General features: G+C 44.4%; 1 long non-coding RNA gene across 1 annotated transcript in view; it reads right to left on the bottom strand.

Moving 5' to 3' along the window:
• The window catches only part of LOC117245205, a 79,561-nt gene that overhangs the window by 42,013 nt on the left and 17,968 nt on the right, over nucleotides 1-19,580 (bottom strand). Inside the window, exons 4-5 of the long non-coding RNA XR_004499613.1 lie at nucleotides 12,587-12,688; nucleotides 6,758-6,986 (exon numbers count right to left, since the gene is read on the bottom strand). This is a non-coding gene — a long non-coding RNA (uncharacterized LOC117245205). The remainder of the gene's footprint in view (nucleotides 1-6,757; nucleotides 6,987-12,586; nucleotides 12,689-19,580) is intronic.

Here is a 19,580-nt window from a genome sequence, read left to right as displayed (position 1 = left end):
GCACACAGTGTGGGCTCTGCGAGGCCTGGAGGTAGCATGGCATTGCATTTGCACATGTACAGCCTGAAGGGATTTCTTCAAGCCCAGATGTCCCCTTCAGTTCCAGGATCCACATGTGCTGATCAATTCTTGCTCTGTGCTGGAGAAATTATCTCAGAATGTCATACCTCCCCAATGCACAAAGACTCATTCTGATTGTGCTGTCCCTTGGCTGTCTGTGTGACATAACACAGCTCTGAAACAACACAAATATGAGCAGGGGGGCAATGGGAACACGAGATGGGGCTGTGCTACTCAGGGAAGCCTGTGCAGGATGCAGAGTGTATGAGTTGGTCCATCCTGGGGTCCCAGTCACAAGGGTAAGAGTCACAAGTGATTCACTGCATAGGGAAGTGTTACTTCAGAAAAGGAATGATTCAAATTCAGGAATTATTGAATAGCATTCACACAAGTCATATCCTAATGCCTACCTAAACAGCATCTGTCCTGTGACATTTAGCATTGCTTGGGGAAAAAAAAACAGAGGGGAAATATGGCAGCAGAGACAACAAACACTTAAGAAAGACAAAGTGTAAATGCATCTCCAACAGCTGAGTACTCTCAGTCTCGAGGGAAATGTGCCTGCCCTGTAGATGTGGTTTCCTCTGGTGCAAGACCCCTCAAAAGAGTCAGTGGGGTCTTTCTGTTCATACAATCATAATGCCTTTGTGTAATTGAGCACCACTAATTAAAACCAAAAGGAAGGGTATATTTTCCAAAAATGCCTTGCTATTTTTCCTTCCCTTCAGAGAGTTTTCTGACATCTGAAGAGTGGAGCTCTGTGTAGGCAAGGGCACACACATAAGTGAATCTAGAGATGACTTCTGCCCCTGTCATAACTGTCATAGATGCAGAGTCTAGAGGAACAACAAACTCTGGAAAGTCATACAGCCAAACTTTGGGTTTGAAAACAGGAGAATGTCACATGTGCTGCTCCTGACCTGTACCTTACACTGTACTACTTTGTGTGTTGTTCTTTGTCTTCCCCAGAGAAGACAGAAACCAGACCTTAAAACATTCACAATGAATTTTCAAATCAATAGTATGTGAGACTTTGTCTAAAAGGTAAAGTTGTTGTAAAAATCAATGTCAGAGAGAGCGCTTTGCCAATTCAGTTATACTTATTCCTCTCAAAATGACAAAAAAGAAAAAAAAAGAGGGCTTGTTTCAAGCCCAATAAATGTTCCTTGAACTAACATCCCAATTTTGTAAATATTCTCAGGGCTTCTTACGCCAGCTCCCCTCAAGGGGTCACAATTAACTCTAAATAGGGTTACCTTGTTTCAGAATCAGTCTAATGTCAAGCAGTGTTTCTGCTTGTGTCCATAATTTTAAAATAATGTTGTATCCATTAAATAGCATGAAGGCTTTCCAGAAATGGGAACCATACGTCAAAATTTAAACACAAATAAGTGTGATTAGACATGGCAGCTGTCTAGAAAATATTCAGCTATTTCACTGAGTTTTGGGCAAAATGTGAATGATTGTACCTATTCCAATAAGTGCAGAACCAGAAAGGCTCCCACATTACCCTCTGCTTCTCAAGGCAAATTTCATTTTGAGATTGACCCCAAAGCAAAAGAAAACAGCAAGATAAAAGTATAACCAGCTGTGCCTTCTGCTGGCTTAGCTGGAGACTTCAAGGAGTTTGTGATTCACTCTCTCAAAGACATGTAGCACACAGCACCCAGCCAAACTGAATCCAGGCCACTGTGGGAAAGGCTGAACAGCAAAATCCCAAGCCATAAAATGTCCTGGTATCCAGGTAAAATGTTTGTCCAGTCCTTGTCAAGCCTATCAATAATCTTTCCATAGTTGAAAGAAAATGACTGGGAAGTAAATGCCAACACAAGTAATTCAGGTGCAAAACCAAACTCTGAATCACCCTCTCTTCTCTCGTATGAGAGAAATATCCTATAAATACATACCAAATACAAAATCAGAAACACCCTGGAAATCTGTACTTGGTTATCTTGAAACTAAAACACGCCAGGAATTTGAGTAAGTTTTTGCTTACAGACTATCATTATTGGCACTTGATCAGATGCAGATAAGTTAGGTTTCCAGCTTGGGAAGAGAATAATGCAAAAGGAATTGGAATAGATTAATTTCACATGTTCCATTTTAGGACAGGTAGTGGTTTTTTTAAGCATTGAAGAAACATTAATATAAATCTGTGCTATAGCAGCACTGTAATTTATAGGAAAGTTCTATATCTTCCAGTCTGTGAGTTTTTGCAATAATTAGAAATTTGGGGTTTATTCAATTAAGTATCAAGTGAATAAGATTCAGAAGCTGTTGAGAATTTGTTACTGTTTCTACAAATACTTGATTATATGCCTTGTTTGTCCCTCAACAGGCAAAGAATGGTTTCCAGAGGAGAGTATGAACAGGAGCATATTTTGAAAGGATGTGGCTATTTGGAGTAATGTGAGAGATCCTGAAGGAAAAACAGCTTTGCTTTTTTGGAACAGATGTCAGAACCCACTGCAGGCCATAACAATTGCTGCTGGCACAGCTAATCACACACCACTATGAATTTCTTCTCCAGATCTTCAGCTCAGCTTAGCACAGAAGGAGCACTAGGGCAAATGGAGAATGAAACAACCTGCAGGGAATGGTCAGATATGCGAAGTCAGGGGGTTGCCAAGATATCAAATCAGGGAGGAGGGAGTGTTCCAGCAGTTGGTGTTTCATGGGGGTGTGTTCCAAGTCTCCTAACTCAGGTATCATCTCAAAGAGAAATTTGGGAGCACCACTTCAAGCCTACTGCCTGGGGAAAAAAAGGTGGGAGACCCTGGAAAATGGAGTATTCCAAAAAAAACCAACCCAGAATCTAAGGACCAGCCTCTTTGTGATTTCATCTCCCTGGAGGAATCACTTCAGGGAACTCCATATTCATTGCTGATGCCCTACAAACTCTGTGACAGAGTTTCCCTCCAGCATCTTGTTTTCCCATGCTGAAACTACCATGTTAATATTCTTCTTGTTGGGATACTGCAGCCAACTGATGTTGGTGAAAAAATCTGGACTCTGCAGAAGAATATTTCTAGGAAATGGAATTATATTGCCAGGATTTATGATGAAAACCTCAGCAGACAGAGAACACTGCAGGACACAACCCTCAAAGCATTCCCACCAAGCCTTCTTTTCTCCAAAGATCTTTGCTTATGCTGTAGAAGCAGTAAAATACTTTAAAAATACTGCATGGTCAATAAATAAAGCAATTGTTGACATATGGATCAATAGATCAGCTGGAAACACTGAAAAGAAATAAAATCACAATGTTTTTTTTGTCTCTTCTGTTGAAAAGGTACCATATCTGGTTCTTTACTTAAAATGTTGCTAGGCAAGAGAGAAGAGATATTAAAACCCTTCCAGACATGAAAGTATTAGAACACACTTTAGTTTTGTTAGGGAAGAAATAAAAAATAGGAAGAGAATATCCTTGCAGTATCTTCTCACAAATTAACTGGCAGCTCTAAAAGCAGTTGCCTTCCAAAAGCCTGGACTGATGTTACATCTGATCTCATGAAAATAGCCATAAAGTCTGACTTACCAAGATGACTCTGCTGGCTTTAAGCCTCAATGAATAACATAACCCTAAAAATAGAGTTTGAGTCTATAAAAATCAAAACAAAGTTTCATGTAGAGACAGTTTTGCAAGCAAAAATGAAAATATTGAATTCTCCTTTAGGAAAATGCATATAATAGATCAGCTTGGGAAAATCCATTTGAACACCATGAACTTTGTGGATATCAGTATGAAAGACAAAGTTTTTTGAAGAACAGAATCTCATTTTTATTGATTGTCAGAAAACTGAAATGTTCCTTCCACAAGGTGATGAAAAAATCCTGTTGAGACCTGGCTGTAGATACTGGAATTCACAGGCTCCTGTGACTTGTTTTAACTGAGCTGCTCCTGTATGGTGGTGATATTTCTTTCCTCAGATATCCCTGCAAGCCAGACTATGCTGCTATTTCTATTTACAGATGGGGAATAAAGACAGACAAGAATCAAGGGCCAGATTTCCAACTGCACTTGTTTATGGAAATTAAAGGATTTCTTGAAACACAGCTCAAACATGCCTAGACAGGGCTTGATTTCCTTCCAGCCCACTCCAGTGGGAGGCTCCAAAATAGCATAAAATACAACACCTGAACATTATGATGAAAGGGTAGAACCATCTGTTGCAGAACCTGCTGTCTACTGTTATCCCAATGGATCCTGTGCTCATCCTCATTAGGACAGGCTGGAATTCATGCTGGCCTTGTGACTGTGAGTGGTCCAGCTTCTAAAATGCAACAGTGAGGATGCCATCAACATCTGTTCCAGGCTGTTCAGATGTCAACGACCATGCCACATGAAAAGGTGTCTTGAATGCCTTACAAATAGTTCCCATGAAGTTTTGGGGAGGAATCTAGCTTTTCATGTGAATGCTGAGGAGGACTTAACAGATCAGGGAGTTTCTGCCAAAGATCTCTGCCTCTACTCTTTATGAAGCTTGATGAAACTTTTAGACATTCTCTTTATGACTTCTGAGCTTCTTTAAACCCAGTGTCCCTCTCCTGGCAGTAACAATGCTCAGAGCCCTTAAGAGAGACTGTCCAGAGGTGCAATTACTTAGGGCAAATCTGAGCTGCTCTTTAGCAGTACATTTCTCTCTTAGTTTATTTTAGAACAGACTTGGGATAAGGCCAAGAGCTCCTTCAGTTATCCCATGGTGCTGTCTTAGAACAACTTAGGAGGTGCAGAGCGTCCATTCTGGTTGTGCTCATGCACAGCAGATCCCTGAGTGAGGCTGCAAGCTCCCAGCAGATGGAGGGGAAATTTGGGTGTACATTCTGCCAACAAAGTGAGCAGCCTTTAAACATATAGGGTTTCAAATGTGATTAAAAGTCCAGGTAGCCTCTAAGCCAGAAGAGAATAATCTCTGTCTCTGTGAAGTCCCTTCCTTTCCAGCGGCTGTACTGGCTGTTGAGGCCCAGCCAGAATGAGAGATGCTTTGCATGACTCTCAGTGTTTACTCTCACAGGAAGCACAGTATCCTGTCTGGCTCTTGGTATGCTCACCACCTGACTCCGGCATGCTCCAGACAGCAAAGCCTTTTTACCCAACTGGAATGTGCTGCAGTTCAAATGCTGGGAATAAAATAAGCAAGAAGGGCTGTTCTGCTAACTGGGAGGTCAGGGCATCGTTTGCTGAAGGGTTATCATTGAACTGGGCTCTTTTTGTCACGGGCAGGCAGAGGGGCACAGCACCGTGTGACTCTCACTGTCCTGCCTCACACTGGGGACTTCTAGGGAGCTGTGATCCTCCACACTGCAGCCTTTGGACATCTGGGAGGGTGGCTCATACAGAATGAGGCCAGGTCCAGATTGTCAGAGGGAGTTAATGTCTGCCTCACTCTGTAAGGCAAGAGATGGTGAGCAGGTGTCTGAAATGTCCTTCCAAGTGACATTTCTGTGCCCCGGTGTTGTAACGTCACCAGTAACAAACAGCAATGCCCCCAGCCTTGCACTTGGTACTGATGCATTTGGCAGCACACAGTGCTTGGGTTCACCATTCACAGCACATGGATAGGCTGGAAAATGTCCAGGCAAGAGCCAAGAATTTGATTTAAAGATTACAAAATAAGTTTCAAGCAGAAGCATCCAGCACTGCAATTTATTCTTGTTACGGAGTGATCTTATATTCTCTTGAAGCAGAAAAATGAGGAGCAAAACTGACCAAAGACTTTTCATTCCAGCCGACAAAACATAGATTTGGTGGCTGGGGATTGAAGTGACGATTTAGAGTAGCAATAAAGTGAACATTTCTAATAAATGGAACAATTTGCTAAGGCAGCAATCAAGCCTTCACTACTGGCAACCTCTGACGCAGACTGGACCCTTTCCTCAAACACATATTCAGTTCAAAAGACATTAATTTCAAATTGATTTTGATTACTACAGCCTGCATTATATAGAGAATCAGAACTGATGAACTCATGGATTTCTGCTGTATGTTTCTAGAATACTACAAATCACCCTAGAAATGTGGGAAACCTCTGATTCCCCTTTGTACAGATATTAACCTTGAGATATTTGTTATTAGTTCTGCCCAACTGCCCCAGTAGTTACTGCCTGATCACAAGTTGTGCCTCCCAAGGAGATGGCTCATTGCTGAAGCCATGCAATTTTGCCTCCTTAACTCAATTTGCATTTTTTGAGTTGAATAAACTTAGGGAAAGTTCACAGGAACATGTGATCTGTAATTTCATACAATAACTAGCTGTAAACTCTCTGTCTGTGTTGATTCAGAAACCAAGAAACCCCCAAGATACATTTCTTAAAAACCAATTAAATACTCCTCTGAACAGCACACAAATGTACAATCTCAGGTTGCACATAACACAAAACCAGCCCAGCATTTTCTTCCTAATAAGCATAGCAATGTAAACACAACTGCAGACATTGTTTTCTAATTAGAAGAATGTACTGTGAGATATTTACAGACCCCTATGGAAATGTACAGACATTTGGTTGCCTAGCAAATGAAGGAAATGGAAAAGTATCTTAGCTGGGACACTCATAATTAGATTGGCAAAGGGAAAAAGTAGGTCTAGAAGCAAAGAGAGGCAAAAGTCCCACACTGACCCAGGAAAGGCTAAGATAGTGCCAAGGAGAGGTACATAAAGGTGATTTTTCCACTGTTTTTGTTTGAATATTAGCTTACCGTAACTCTATGTGTGTGAGGAGCTGAATTTGGGCTGCCTGTTGGAAGGACTTGGTGGGAATGCTGACACATGGAAGCTGCTGTGTGGCCTTGTCTCTGTGGGACATGTTCTTGATGTTGATCCTTGGCAGGGGCTGGGAACTTCTCTCCTTCAGGGCAGGATGTTGCTGGGCAGACACTGAATTTCTGGGAGACAGATCCAGAGTGCTCCGGTGTGAGGCAGCAGCTCCTGTTTGTGCAAAAAAAATCAGCAAGAGAGGCCCATTTGACACGTGGAGGTAAGACCAAAGAGATGTGCACCTAACAAAATGGGTTTTCTGATGGCTGAGTAGCAAAATGCTTTGGGGCCAGCTGGATTTCCAAGGCTCCACCATTCATGGCCTGGGTCTCCAAAAGCAGAACCTCCTGGAGTCTCAGCACAGCTGTGTCTGAGCACTGCTGCACAACAATCCTCCAACCCTGCCTTTGCTGTGAGCCATGGAAAGCAAGTTCCTACTGGCTTTTGTGCTTCAATAAATAAAAGACTTGAAAAAGACAATTTTTACTTCCATCAGGGCTTGCTCCAAAATAGAAACTTGGCAGTTTTGATTTGGCTGGTGTCACAAGAAAACTGTCCCCTTATGCATACAGCAAGTGTTCTGCTTCCAAATTCTCACACCTTCATGCTGATGTTGGCTGCATCCTATGGGAAAGTGAAAATAACAAAGCCTGGTGCAAAGAAACAATATGTTTTCCTTGGGGTTAAATGGTCAAATAAGTGTGGGAAAAGGTATCACGCACTTGCCTGTGAAAGAAATGAGTTTCTCAGGCATCCTCCCCCATTGTGGTATTGGTTACCACAGAACAAACTTTTTCCATCCCAACTCCTACCCATAGTTACATCAGACAAAGTTATCACCAGACTACGCTTTCTTCATACAACATTCCTTCTCCCTGGAAAAGCAGGAGGAAACCTGTCTGTACAGCAAGAGTCGATCACACAGCACCACTGCAAGCATTTCCTGGCCTATTAGTTTCTCCTTCCATGCTGCTGCAGCTCAAGGGTTTGTAAACCCATAGTGTCTGGGTTTGGAAAGGGAAGGGAGTGTAAAGTTGCTTTGATATAATTTACAGGAGCTCTTAGTACCATGTTATACATACATGAATCCTGGATGTAATTTGAAGAGAATTTGGTTTTAATCTGAGCCCTTGAATTTTACATATGGGAAAAAGCCATTCAATTTCAGATTGTTTATTTATGATGGTGTGGTGGAAACGTAGGTGAAATTAACTCCAAAATAATCAGCCAGCTCTGCTTTTGGCCAAACAACTACACATAGCAAATGGTGTTTGCAGCATTTTTAATCCCTTTTAATCCCACTTTTATTCCATAGACACTTCGGATCAGCAGTTTTCAACCCTCATGAAGTTTATTTTTCAGTGCAAACACAGTGCTTTAAACTGTGAATTGCAGGTAATATGTTTCTTACCCCTTTGGACCCTCAGCAATAGCAAGTTCATCACCCTCTATGGTTCTGCAGAGCACAGGGATACAGCCACTGCCCAGAAAAACAGCTGTATTTGTGTCACTCAGCCCCAGGATTTCTGCACAACTGGAAATTTTGCCTGGCTTTGACACACAGGAATACAAGGTGTGGTGGAATAGGGGGAAGGGATGTTTGCAATGGCTCAAATCTACAAAGATGGTTTCCAGCTGCATTTCACATATGATTTGGGGTTTGGATGAAGTTTTAACAGAATTTCTCCATGAATTATGCAAGAGGCTGCTGGAACGCTGCAAGTACACAGAGGCACAAAGAAGCAGTTGAAGCAGTCCTCAGACAACCCACTGCCATCTGACACAGGAACCAAACCAAAGCCCACTCCAAAAGGCAGAGAGTCTTATTCTGGGAGGGCAAGTGAGGAGAGGAGCCCAGTGCTGTGTGGTGGGGACAGGCAGTGGGTGACCTGCTGCAGTGCAGCACTAGATGGTGCTGTATTTTAGAAATAACTCTGCCTCCTGGGTCCCTTTATGTTGGATGCAGGCTCAAAGATGTGGCAAACACACACAGGCTCCTTTTGAGAAACGCTGCTGCTCTTTTCAAGGAAAGTATGGATTTTTCTTTCTGTCCGTTTATAGCACAGGAGTTAATAGAGACTATGAATTTGTAACTGGGGAAGTGCCAATTAAACTCTCCAAGTGCTGCTGTTTCATTTGGGTGTGTGATGGGAACTTCAGAGCGCTGTAAAAGTGTCAAGAACAACACAGTGTCCATGTTTACCTTTCCCTGACTTAGCCTCTTGCTCCTGATTTAGGCTGGTGGCAGTCTCCAAAAGCCCAGCAGCAGAACTGCACTCCCTCACCAGAAGCTCAGAGCATTCAATTCTGCCAGCAAAGCTCTGGCCTGCACAGGAACACTGTCACCCTGGGAAAAAGTGTGGCACTGAGCATGTGGCTGGTGCCAGGAAAGTCTTCAGTGGTGTTTTTAGAGAAGCATCCATCCTTGGGTTGTCACATTGCCACAGGCTGTACAACACAAGGGGCTGGGACCCTGTGCCTCCCCACTGGTATCACTTATGCAGTGGGGCTGCTCAGAGCTAACAGGGAGGAAGCCATGGGTACCTGGGTAAAGGAAAACAAGTTTTAAATTAGTGGTCTAAAAGTCACCTGTAGAAGGAGATGGGTGGCCTCCAGGGTTTACTCCTCCTGCTGTTTCTCACTGAACTTGTGCTGGTCTGTGGTGCATTTCTGAAGATGCTGGGCACATGTTCAGAGCTGGCCCATTCCCCTCACTCCCAGAGACTCCAGCAGGCAGAGCAAGTGCTCAGCAGTTGGCTGGATCCAGCCTGGGCTGCAATGGGCAAAGCCTTCTATCAGCTCTCCCTGGTGTAGGAAGGGCTCAGAGACACCTGCTTATTCCAGTTGGCCATCCAAGGAAGCAGACACTCTCTCTTCCCTCCTGCTTTGCTTCCAGGCGCAAGTGAGTTTGGTTTCCTGGCCACAAACAGGGCAGTCTGAGCCAGGAAAGGGTAATTAATGTCAGAAAAGATCAGGGACGCAGCACAGCACAGCTCACTTGGCAGGAGCACAAAGCAGGGGGGGAGAGATGTCTTTTAGAGAGCCTGCAAGAGGCCAAACCAGCCAAATGAGCTCTGCAGTGGCTGGGCCAGCTTGTTCACATGGCAGTCAGTCTCTTCAAGGGGTCATTTAACTTCCTCTATGTGGCATCAGCAGTCCAGACACAGCTTTTGGTAGGGAAGGATGGGGCAAACATGGGTTTGCCTCTCCTCATAAGGTGTGGATGAAAGGACAAGGCAGCTTGAAAAGAAACGTGAGCCTGTATGGAAGTGTGTAGGATGGAGGTTGGCATAAGCAGCGTGTCTGCAGGGATGCTCAATAGCTGAGTGAGAACAGGCCCATTCCTGGCTGTGTGCCCAGCAGCCTGTCCCATCACACAGCATGGCAAGGTTTAGCTTGGCAGCAGAGGTGGAGTCTGGCTGCCAGAGCCTTGGAGGGAAGTCGGGAGCCAAGGAAGCACCGTTCCAATGGGCTAATGAACTCATGCTCAGGAGTTCTGGCTTTGCTAAGAGTCAGCAGTTAAACAGAGAAGGAAGGTTTGTGATCACTGCTTCACAGTCTGCACAAACCCACCTTGGGGGCCTAAAAGGATGGGGTCTCCCGTCTCAGGTAAAACCCAGGTGTTGTGGGGCATGCTGTGCTCCAATGCCAAAGCAAGTGTGGTAGCTAAATTAAATTAAGAGAGTCCAAAATGTGTCCTAGTGCTGTGGGAATTAGCACTCTACAGCACACTCCAGTGCTCTCAGCAAGAGTTGCCTCCTCTTATACCCAGGTCCCTCTGGCATCTGTAACATGACAAAGGATGCCAATCCCAAGGACTGTGATTGGACTGAAGCAGGGATAAGCAAAAAGAAAGAGGACACTGTCTGCAGCAGACAGCAAGGCAATAGAGCGTGTCATGTCGTACCTGAGGATGCTATTTTGAGAGGTCAAGACAGGATGAAGGAAGTAGAGTTATTAAACTCAGTGGGAAAAGGCATTGGAAGTGGCTGGCACCTGTCCCAGACTGGAGAGAGAGGCTCTGCAGACAGCCCAGGAAAACCAAAACATGCGTTCCCTTTTGTAAGGAAGAGCAGCCAAACTGGGACTCAGCCTTGGCTCAGAGTCCACCTGCAAATTCTGCCCCAGTCTGCTCTCAGCACTGAGGGTCGTGTGGGCAGGAGGAACTGTCAGTCAGAACTTATGGCCAAATTCTTAAACCTCTCCCTATCCTGTTCACAGCTAATTCTGACAGGGAATAGGAAGCAGAGCCCTAAGCTCTCCAGTCTTTGTTCTCCTCTTCCTCATCTGTCAAACAGGCAAACTGAGGCACACTGTGCCACAGCCTCGCTCTCTCTCATCCCAGGCTCTTCCTACTTCACCCAGCTCTCAATTTTGCTCATTCAAGTTACATCTCCTTAGAGTTTGCCTGTATCAGACATTATATTTTCACATGGAATTTACAGCATTTCAGCACATTCTCTGAGGCATTACTGTTTTCTGTCTCTAAGTGTGATTAATTCTGTGGCAAGGGGAGCAGGTTCATAGAAATTCTCAAAAGAAAATCCATCATGGGGAGGCACTGGAGGCATCTCCCACTGCAGATTACTATGGGGAAAAAAGGTTTAAGTTTGATATTGCAAGCTTCAGTGCTGGGAGAAACTACTCCTGATGCTGAACTGCAATAGCCCACAACTGTGAGAGAGGCTGATTATAGCTGGGACTGCCACACAGGGGGACCTGATGTCTTCCTGGATTATCCCCTTAGAAATCCAGGCTCATGCTGGATGTGGCTGCCAGCACAGTGACTCTTAGCTCTCATAGCAGGAGAGCCTGATGGCCAGGGGATACTTTTAAGCAGAACAGAGATGTAAAAATCCTGCTTTCAATTAATTGCATCACCAGGGAACCGGAGGGCAATTTGGATTAAACTACTGAGGCTCTTCCAATCACTTCCCAGGGGAGGATCCAGCAGGAGTGAAGGATTCAGCCAGAAATGACAAATAGTGAAGTGAGTGAAATGTGGGGAGAGTTATACTTCTGCCCTTCGTAAAATTCTGTTTTCATACTAATCCAGACTCCACCACTGGCAGCAGTGGGGAGATGTGGGGAGTCTGAGGCAGCTGACACAAAACCTGTCATGCACAGAGGAGGGAGTTGGTGCAGAGTGATCTGCTGCTTGCTGGGATAGAGGCTGAATGGCCCAGGCTGACCTGCCTGGGGATCTCTCAGCAAAAACAGAGCAGTGCCCTGCTACCCTCACATACCCAGTTTGTGTGTGGCCCAGTTTCTGACTCCTCATAAAGTAGCCTCTGTTCCAGAGGATCCAACTTCTCACTCTCTCCATGGGCAAAGCCAGGATTTTTTTGGGTTCATGCCTGATGCTGTCTATGGGATCTGCCTTGCTGCTCCTTCTTGAATCAGAAAGTATGCACTACTGGCAGCAAGAAGCACAGTCTCCTCTCCCCACATAATGCCAAAGACTCATTCTCTTCAAGTTCAAATAAAGCTCTACTGTTTTGTAGCGTCAGAACGGGCTGGTTTTTGTTTTATAGCTACTGATTAGATGGGATTGCTTCAGCTGCCTCCCAGCTCCAGGCTAGCAGGGCACCACTCAGCTCCTCTGCATCACAGGGCCTGGCCAGCTCTGGGAAGCATCTCTCACTCCCACCTGCATGCCCAGTGAATCAAACCAAGTGATTCTCTGGTCTTTCTGTTGTAAATCAGCCTAGAAATTGGAAGTGAGGCTGGAGTGTCCCCAGCTCAAATTCCCCCAGGCACAGTGTAGGTACCTGGCTCTGGAGATGATGCAAAAGCTTTTTCTGGTGGAAAGGTGGAGTTTGGTGACTCAGGGGATGGCTCTAGAAGTGTCTTCAGGCCTTAGAGCAGCCATCCTGTGCAGATGAACATAGAAAAAAAAACCCCAAACCTTTTATGAAGCAAAGACAGTTTTTCAGTGGTATATAATTAAACAAATGGTTCAGTCCAGACTACACCCAGAGCAAAAGCTAGGAGCAAGTAGAACAAATCTGAGTTCACTGTATTAAAACAGCATCCCCCCCCAAAGTAGCTGGAAATCGTCTCTATCTGCATTTTAGTTGTGTCATCTCTTTGCTTTTAAAAGTCAATGAATGCCAGATGTCCCTGATTTTGGTTTCCAGCAAACAGGTATCTTGCCCAAACCATCCCTTTTAAATTAAGCACAATTTGCTGCTAAGTTGGTTTTATAAAAGTGAGAAGGGGCAGGGAGGAAAGGACATGAAAAACCCAAGAACTGCCAGCATTATCATGTGCAAAATGAGTCTGAAGGAAATTGGGGACATGCAGCTGTCAAGGCAAACAGCAACAGATTGAGGCCATGGCATGAAGCAGCACGGAGCTCTAATGAGCAGGAAGAGCAAAGCCAGAGCCACAGTTTTATCCTGTGTTGATATTCTACAAGAAAAATGATCACAGAGAACATTTATTGCCCCCCTAACAAGATCAAGCTTAATAACAAAGCTACACATGTTATTTACTACAATGTTTGCCTATTGCATAAGCAGCAGTGCCTGTTGCCTGGATCCTTGCTGCCTGCTGAGCTCTTTTCTCTCAGGCTGGCTGTTTCCCAGAGAGGTGGGTCTGGAAAACCCTGGATGAGTGTGTGAGACAGAATCAGATGCTGGGGGATGGATTGCACTGGGCATGAGCTTATCCAACATGGACAGACATGGTAAACAAACCCTTGTTGCTCCTTCCTTTCACCCACAGCTCCTGCACTGCTCTCATTCCCTGTGAGACACAGGTCTATAATCAGCACAAGGAACTTATCCCAAAGTCAGTTTCAAATTGGAGTGACCATCTAGTATGTCCTCTTGAAGTCCCCAAAGGATTGATGTCCACAGGGCCTTCTGCATAGAAACCAAACCCCATCCACATAGATAGAATAAGTGCTTATAATGCAGAGAAATCAAGGATGTACTGGGAAAAATGCAGAAAACTCTGAGATGTACAAAGAATGGCAGAGATGACAGCATAACAAGATTCCAGAACTGCAGGGGAGCAGCACTGTGAACTCATCAGCTCAGACAGAAGAGACACACGAACGAGCAGCCACCGCTCCTGTACTTAGAGGCTTCCTGCCTCCAGCACTTGAGGCAGCAGCATGTGCTCATTATCTGAGTTTCCCAGAGTGCTCCACCCTGGCACAAGGACACTCAGGGAAAGCAGGACCTATTGAGCAGTATAACCACCTAAATGGTTCAGCATTTTGTTGAACAGAGCACAGTTGCTCTGGAGAGCACTCTCAGGTGGGCTGGTTGTTACCTGCTTGCTCACACCACCTGTGACACTTCAGCTCAGGCCCTGCCAGAACAAGTGTGCTGTGAGCCATTTCTCTCCCACCCTTCTTCCACAGCCATGAGTTTCTTCTGATTTTGGCTACTTCTCCATTCAAAAAAAAAAGTTTTTGGAATTCCCTTCCCAGAAGGGAAAAATGAATGCATGCCCTAATATGTAATTTTAAGAAGACATAGAGGATCTGCTTTTATCACATCAACTAGAACATGGTCTGGGGGTCCAGATGGGGTAACTGGCCTTGACACAGCAAAAGCAGAGGTTCCAAAAAATCCCCCAAACACAGCACAATAGGGAAGGAAGATACATCTTTATCTGTCATGCACTGTTTTACAGTTACACCCTGTGGGTGCACAAGATTAATTGTCTGGGTTTGTTTGCCACATGTGAAAGCATCCCAGGAGCAGTCAAACAGGAATATGAAACTATTGTATTTTTGTACTTATATAATTTCCTCCCTTTCCTTTTTACCTCTGAAAGACATGAAAAACCTGCAAGGAAACAAGCTGGAGGATACAAGGACAAAGGGATGGAGGACATCAGCAAACTGGAAAGTAGGAGATCCAGCAGGTTGTGGCAAAAGGAAAAAAAAAGATTTCTTCAGCTTGGAAAAGGAATATCTAGGTAATTTCATTGTGTTGTTTCAGGTCATGCTGCTGCCATGAGGTATCAGGCAACATGACTTCCAACACTGCTGATGCAATGCAGAAGGAAGCAGGAGGAAATGAATTTCTGATATGCCATTTACCCACAAAAGACTTGGAGCATCAAACAGGCAGTCAGTAGCTATTTCAAAGGGAGAAGTGTTTGTGTGGCCTTTGTGATGGTGGAACTCCTGAGCTTCTACTGAACCACACTATTAATGCATTGCCAGTGTTGGAGCTGCCAGGAAAAGGTGGATGGGCAATGCCACACAGAGCCAGCTGGCACTTGCTGCCCTTGTTATCAGCTGGCTCAGGTTTCAGTGTTAACTCTGTGCCTGAAGAAAGCCATATGCAATACAGCAGGGGTAACATCTGGCTGGGAGGTCTTTGAAACAAATGGACTCATCTGATCCTTCAATATCCCTGTTGTACTGGCAGGTCTAGCTGCTATGGAGTCCAACAAGATAAATTCCCAGACCTGTCAGAGCCCTGAATTCAATTGCTTTAATTCCAGGGTTCAAGCATGACTCTGGCATTCTCAGCCTGCTAAGGCAATGTAATCCCCATCCAAAATACTCCCCAGTATTTCAAGGCACACCTACTGCTATGCAGCAACAGGTAGTGCTGACTTACAGATAACTGTTCTTGAAGTGATGATCTTAAAGTCTGTAAAACTCACTGTGCAGCAGAGATCTGCTGTGTCCCTTCTCCCAAACAGTGACTGACAGAAATGCTTCTGCTCTCACCTGCCACAGAGTTCATCAACTCACAGTGCGCCTGAAACTCCTCTGAAATATACAGTTACACACATATATGTGTAAATATATATATTTACACAGAAATACAGCCACCTTAGAACATTTACACACATCATCCTTGCCCAGGCAGAAGATCCACTGGAAAAATATTGACAACATGTGCTGCTGCTTGGCAGAAATGAGGTAGAACCGCCCCCATTCTCAGGCTCTAAAAATCTCCCCATTTGCAGAGACTAAATAGGCACAATTGATCTTTCATGCAGGGGTCCTCCCCATCAACTTTATCCCAGGTCACCACCACAAGTCAAGAGTAAATGAGACATGCTGGTTTCCTCCACAATGAGTGAAAAAACAGGGAACAGGCGTGACAGAAAGAATTTGTTAAATACTATTTTAAAGAGCCTGTTCTCCTCCTCACTGACCCATGTGTAACTCTCTTACAGCTAGTTGGGACACATGCATGAAAATGAGGAAAGGATTTGGCATGTGGGCTTTGAAAAAACATCAGAGAAAGCTCCAGCCTACTAGCACTGTTTTTTTTGAATCCATCATGTTTTCTCTGGGGCAGTAAGTTACATTATCTTAATTTAATAGATAAAAGGATGGAAGCACTTGGACCCTCCAAGGCAACCTCCCTTTCAGGGGTGGAGCTGGGAAAAGTCCTACATCCCCCACTGTTCAGAAAAGTTTTCATTACCTAAGTCTTTTGCTTCAGCCCAAGCCTGATGTCCTGGACACTTTCTCTCTACTGTTCCTTAGCTATTTTTACTTCTTTTTACTTCTCCAGCAAGCAGAACTGCAGAACTGTGAGTGTACCAGCCACAGCATCTCCATTTCAAATGGTTTGGCTCTCCTTTCCACAGCATTATTTCCTGACTCTTTTTCCAGCATGCAGCTTGCTGAGCAGTGGATTAGGGTAAACTGAATCAGGCAGAAAAAGATTTTTTTCCGGATGGCCTGCAAATATTACCTTTTCTCTCTGAGCTCAGGTACCCAGCAGCTCCCTGTTGCTGCCTTGCACTGGATACACAGAAACCTCCCTAAATTATGTGCATGTGCTCAAAGGGATTGTTTTGAAATCAAACCTTCTGAAGTGTATCTTGAGCCTAGCTCAACTTTGGACACACTGTTGAAATTTGGATTTAATTAATTCCACTTGAGTTTTGAAATGGTGCGATACATTTTTCAGAGGTTTTTTTTTCCCCCCATTTCCTGGATCAGAGCCTCAACCACATTCATGGAAACACTGAAGGGAAAAAAAAAATCCCAAGCAATAATTCACCAAGTGGGAACTGAAAACATTTGCTGAAGAAGAAGGAACCTCTTGGTCTTTGGATGCTGGGAATAATTCAATCTCTCCTCCCAATTCCCTAAGGCTCATATGGCCCTTTTTCCGGCAGAGCTGTGGTTATTTGAGCAAGTTGCCCTGGGGACAAGTGCATGTTACTTGTAGGATTTGGGCTAGAAAGATCAAGCACATGGATTTGTAGGCAAGAAGGGCTTTGTGTTTTAATAACTGCCAACAGCCCCACAGAACAGACCAAGCTTGCAGGATGAAAAGTCCTCCTTGGCAGAATTTAACTCAAAGCATGCAGGGAACAAGAGACATCTTTGTCAGCATCATCTCTTTCAATACTGCATCATCTTGCATGCAACAAAAGGACCAATCCTGGATCCACAGATCCTCTACTTTGTGTTTCTCTCCTACACTGCTGGTTTTTTGGAGATGTTTCATGGTGTACCAAGTGTCCAATGAACAGAATCCCATCTGCATCACAGAGGCCTGGAAGGAGGATTAAGAAAGCAGGAAATCTCAACAGGGAAATTTTACAATTCTGAATTTCTCTGCAACTCAGTGAGCTGAATCCTCTCAAAACTTCCAATGCCCTCTGGGCACTCTGGATGGAGAGGACTCCCCTCTTCACTCAGCCCCAGCCCTGTCTCTCTCAGGGCAAGGGAGGTTCTCCTCATTCCCAGAGGCCAGCACATCCTCAAGGGCTGCAAGAGTGATTCTATTTCCTAATGTTCAGCTATGCCAGTAACACACAGCAACCATTGCCAAATTTCTCCCTGACGAACACCAAACACAGTCAGAACCTGAACTTCCTAGACTCTGCTCATGTTTTCCAAAAACCAAACCCCGATTCTATTTACAAACAGAGGAGGAGATCTAATATGCACAGATCTGTCAGAAATTAGGTCTTGATTAGCAATGAGCATCTTTGCAAGTGGTCTGCCAGGTAAAAATGGGTAACTGAAACTAATCTGAAACAGGAGTTAAATTCTCAATACTGGCCTGACTATAAGGAGAGCAGATTTTGAAGTAATTGCTCCCTTCTTGAAAAGCACTCAGAGCAGCAGAAAGTGTTAATGTGTGGTCATCACCCAGCTTCCATTATTTAAGCTGCTAGCAGGTAAAAAGAGCTGCCAACCTGCATGGAAAAAAACATCCATCTATTTCCCATCTGTCATATTTTCTCAAATCCATTCCACATAAATCTGAATACACACGAGACAAAGTATATACCACTGGCCTCAATTCCACTTCAAAAATATACAGCACGACCAAAGACAAACCACAATCCCACAACTGAGCACACATTTCAGGACACATGCACTATGCAGCCATACTTTCCTTTACTGCTACAAAGAAATAATTTCACCAGTTTTGTACACCTGTGTTTAGTGATTGCTAGCTGGGTCTCACTCCAAGATTCTCATCACCTATAATGACTGTTGACCCTTAAGAAAACCAGCAAAACCCAGACTGGATTGGGTCCAAATTTCCAGGACTGCAGAGCAATAGTGTCTGGTCTATATGCTATGGTGCCTGTAGATTTTAGCCCTCTGAGTGACACTCTATGATGCAGACAGGAGACAGCAGTGGAGTCTGACAGCTCTCTTGAATGGCCACTGTCTCCCTGCAATCCCTGCTAACCCAGACCCTGGGTAATGAAGGAGGGAGTTTCTTCTTAAGCAATGGAAACCAAAAATTTAAGATGAATAGTTCCAGCTTAAACCAGGGATGGCTAGACACTTTAACAAATCCATCAGTAAAATGATTGTCCGCTGACAGATAAAATATTTAGGTGAAAATCAGCACCTCACAATGTAAGTGGAAGACAGATTACCTCACTCTGATCAACTGAAAACAGAGATGATCCATTTTGGTCTGAAGAAACTAACTCAACAGTTAAACAAAGTGAAGAAAAAAATTAAATGGAAATGAGTCAAGGCTTTTGTTTGAACCAAGATGCCTCTTAACTGTCTTGGCATGAGCAGTGACTTTCCCAAATCTCTTTACGCTGTTTATTTCTAAATACCGGATGTCTGGTTTGCTGGGAGCGTGTGTGTGTGTGTGAAGTATTTGCCTGACTTGTCTGCCCCAATGTCACAATAACAGCACAGACTTGAAGAACTCCTGGCACAGGGAGAAAACACAGAAAGCAAAGGGTAGAAGAGAGCATATATTACATTTGGAACTGCTTTTCCAGTAATATGCACTAGGGTTCTCCTCCATAGCAATTTGGGAAGTCTAAGTCTTGCTGTAGTGGTGTCACCTGGCACAGAGAGGCAGAAGGGAACCAGCACAGAACCTACAAGTGAAAACTCAGTTTGGCTCCTCAGAGAAGCCAGTGGTTTTGTACATACCCAGCTGTGTTTCTCCAGAAACAGTTCCTGTGTTTCTGGGGACAGGTTTTGCAATGCAGAAGAAAAGCTTGTCTGCCCTGTGGGACACTGGCTTCTCACAAAGGCTTTGCCCAGTGCAGTCCCCAGCACTGCACAGCCCGTGAGAGCCAACACTGCAGAACCATGTGACATCACAAGGCTTGTGATTCCATCCTGCTCCTTCCAGTACCCTGACAGAAGAAGCTGTGCTAATTACTGGTAAACAATTGCAGATTTTGTTTACAGGGATCTGATCTTCAGCTTCATAACAAAACCACTGCACCTAAATTGAGCTAAAGGTGCTGATCATCTGCCATCAACGAGGCAAGAGCTGGCTGGGTAGGAACACCAAGCCTCTGTCTCCTTCCACATTTAAGAGA

The sequence above is a fragment of the Parus major genome, chromosome 15 (genome assembly GCF_001522545.3).
Source record: "Parus major isolate Abel chromosome 15, Parus_major1.1, whole genome shotgun sequence".
Classification (NCBI taxonomy): Eukaryota; Metazoa; Chordata; class Aves; order Passeriformes; family Paridae; genus Parus; species Parus major.
This window is presented reverse-complemented; position numbering and strand designations above follow the sequence as displayed.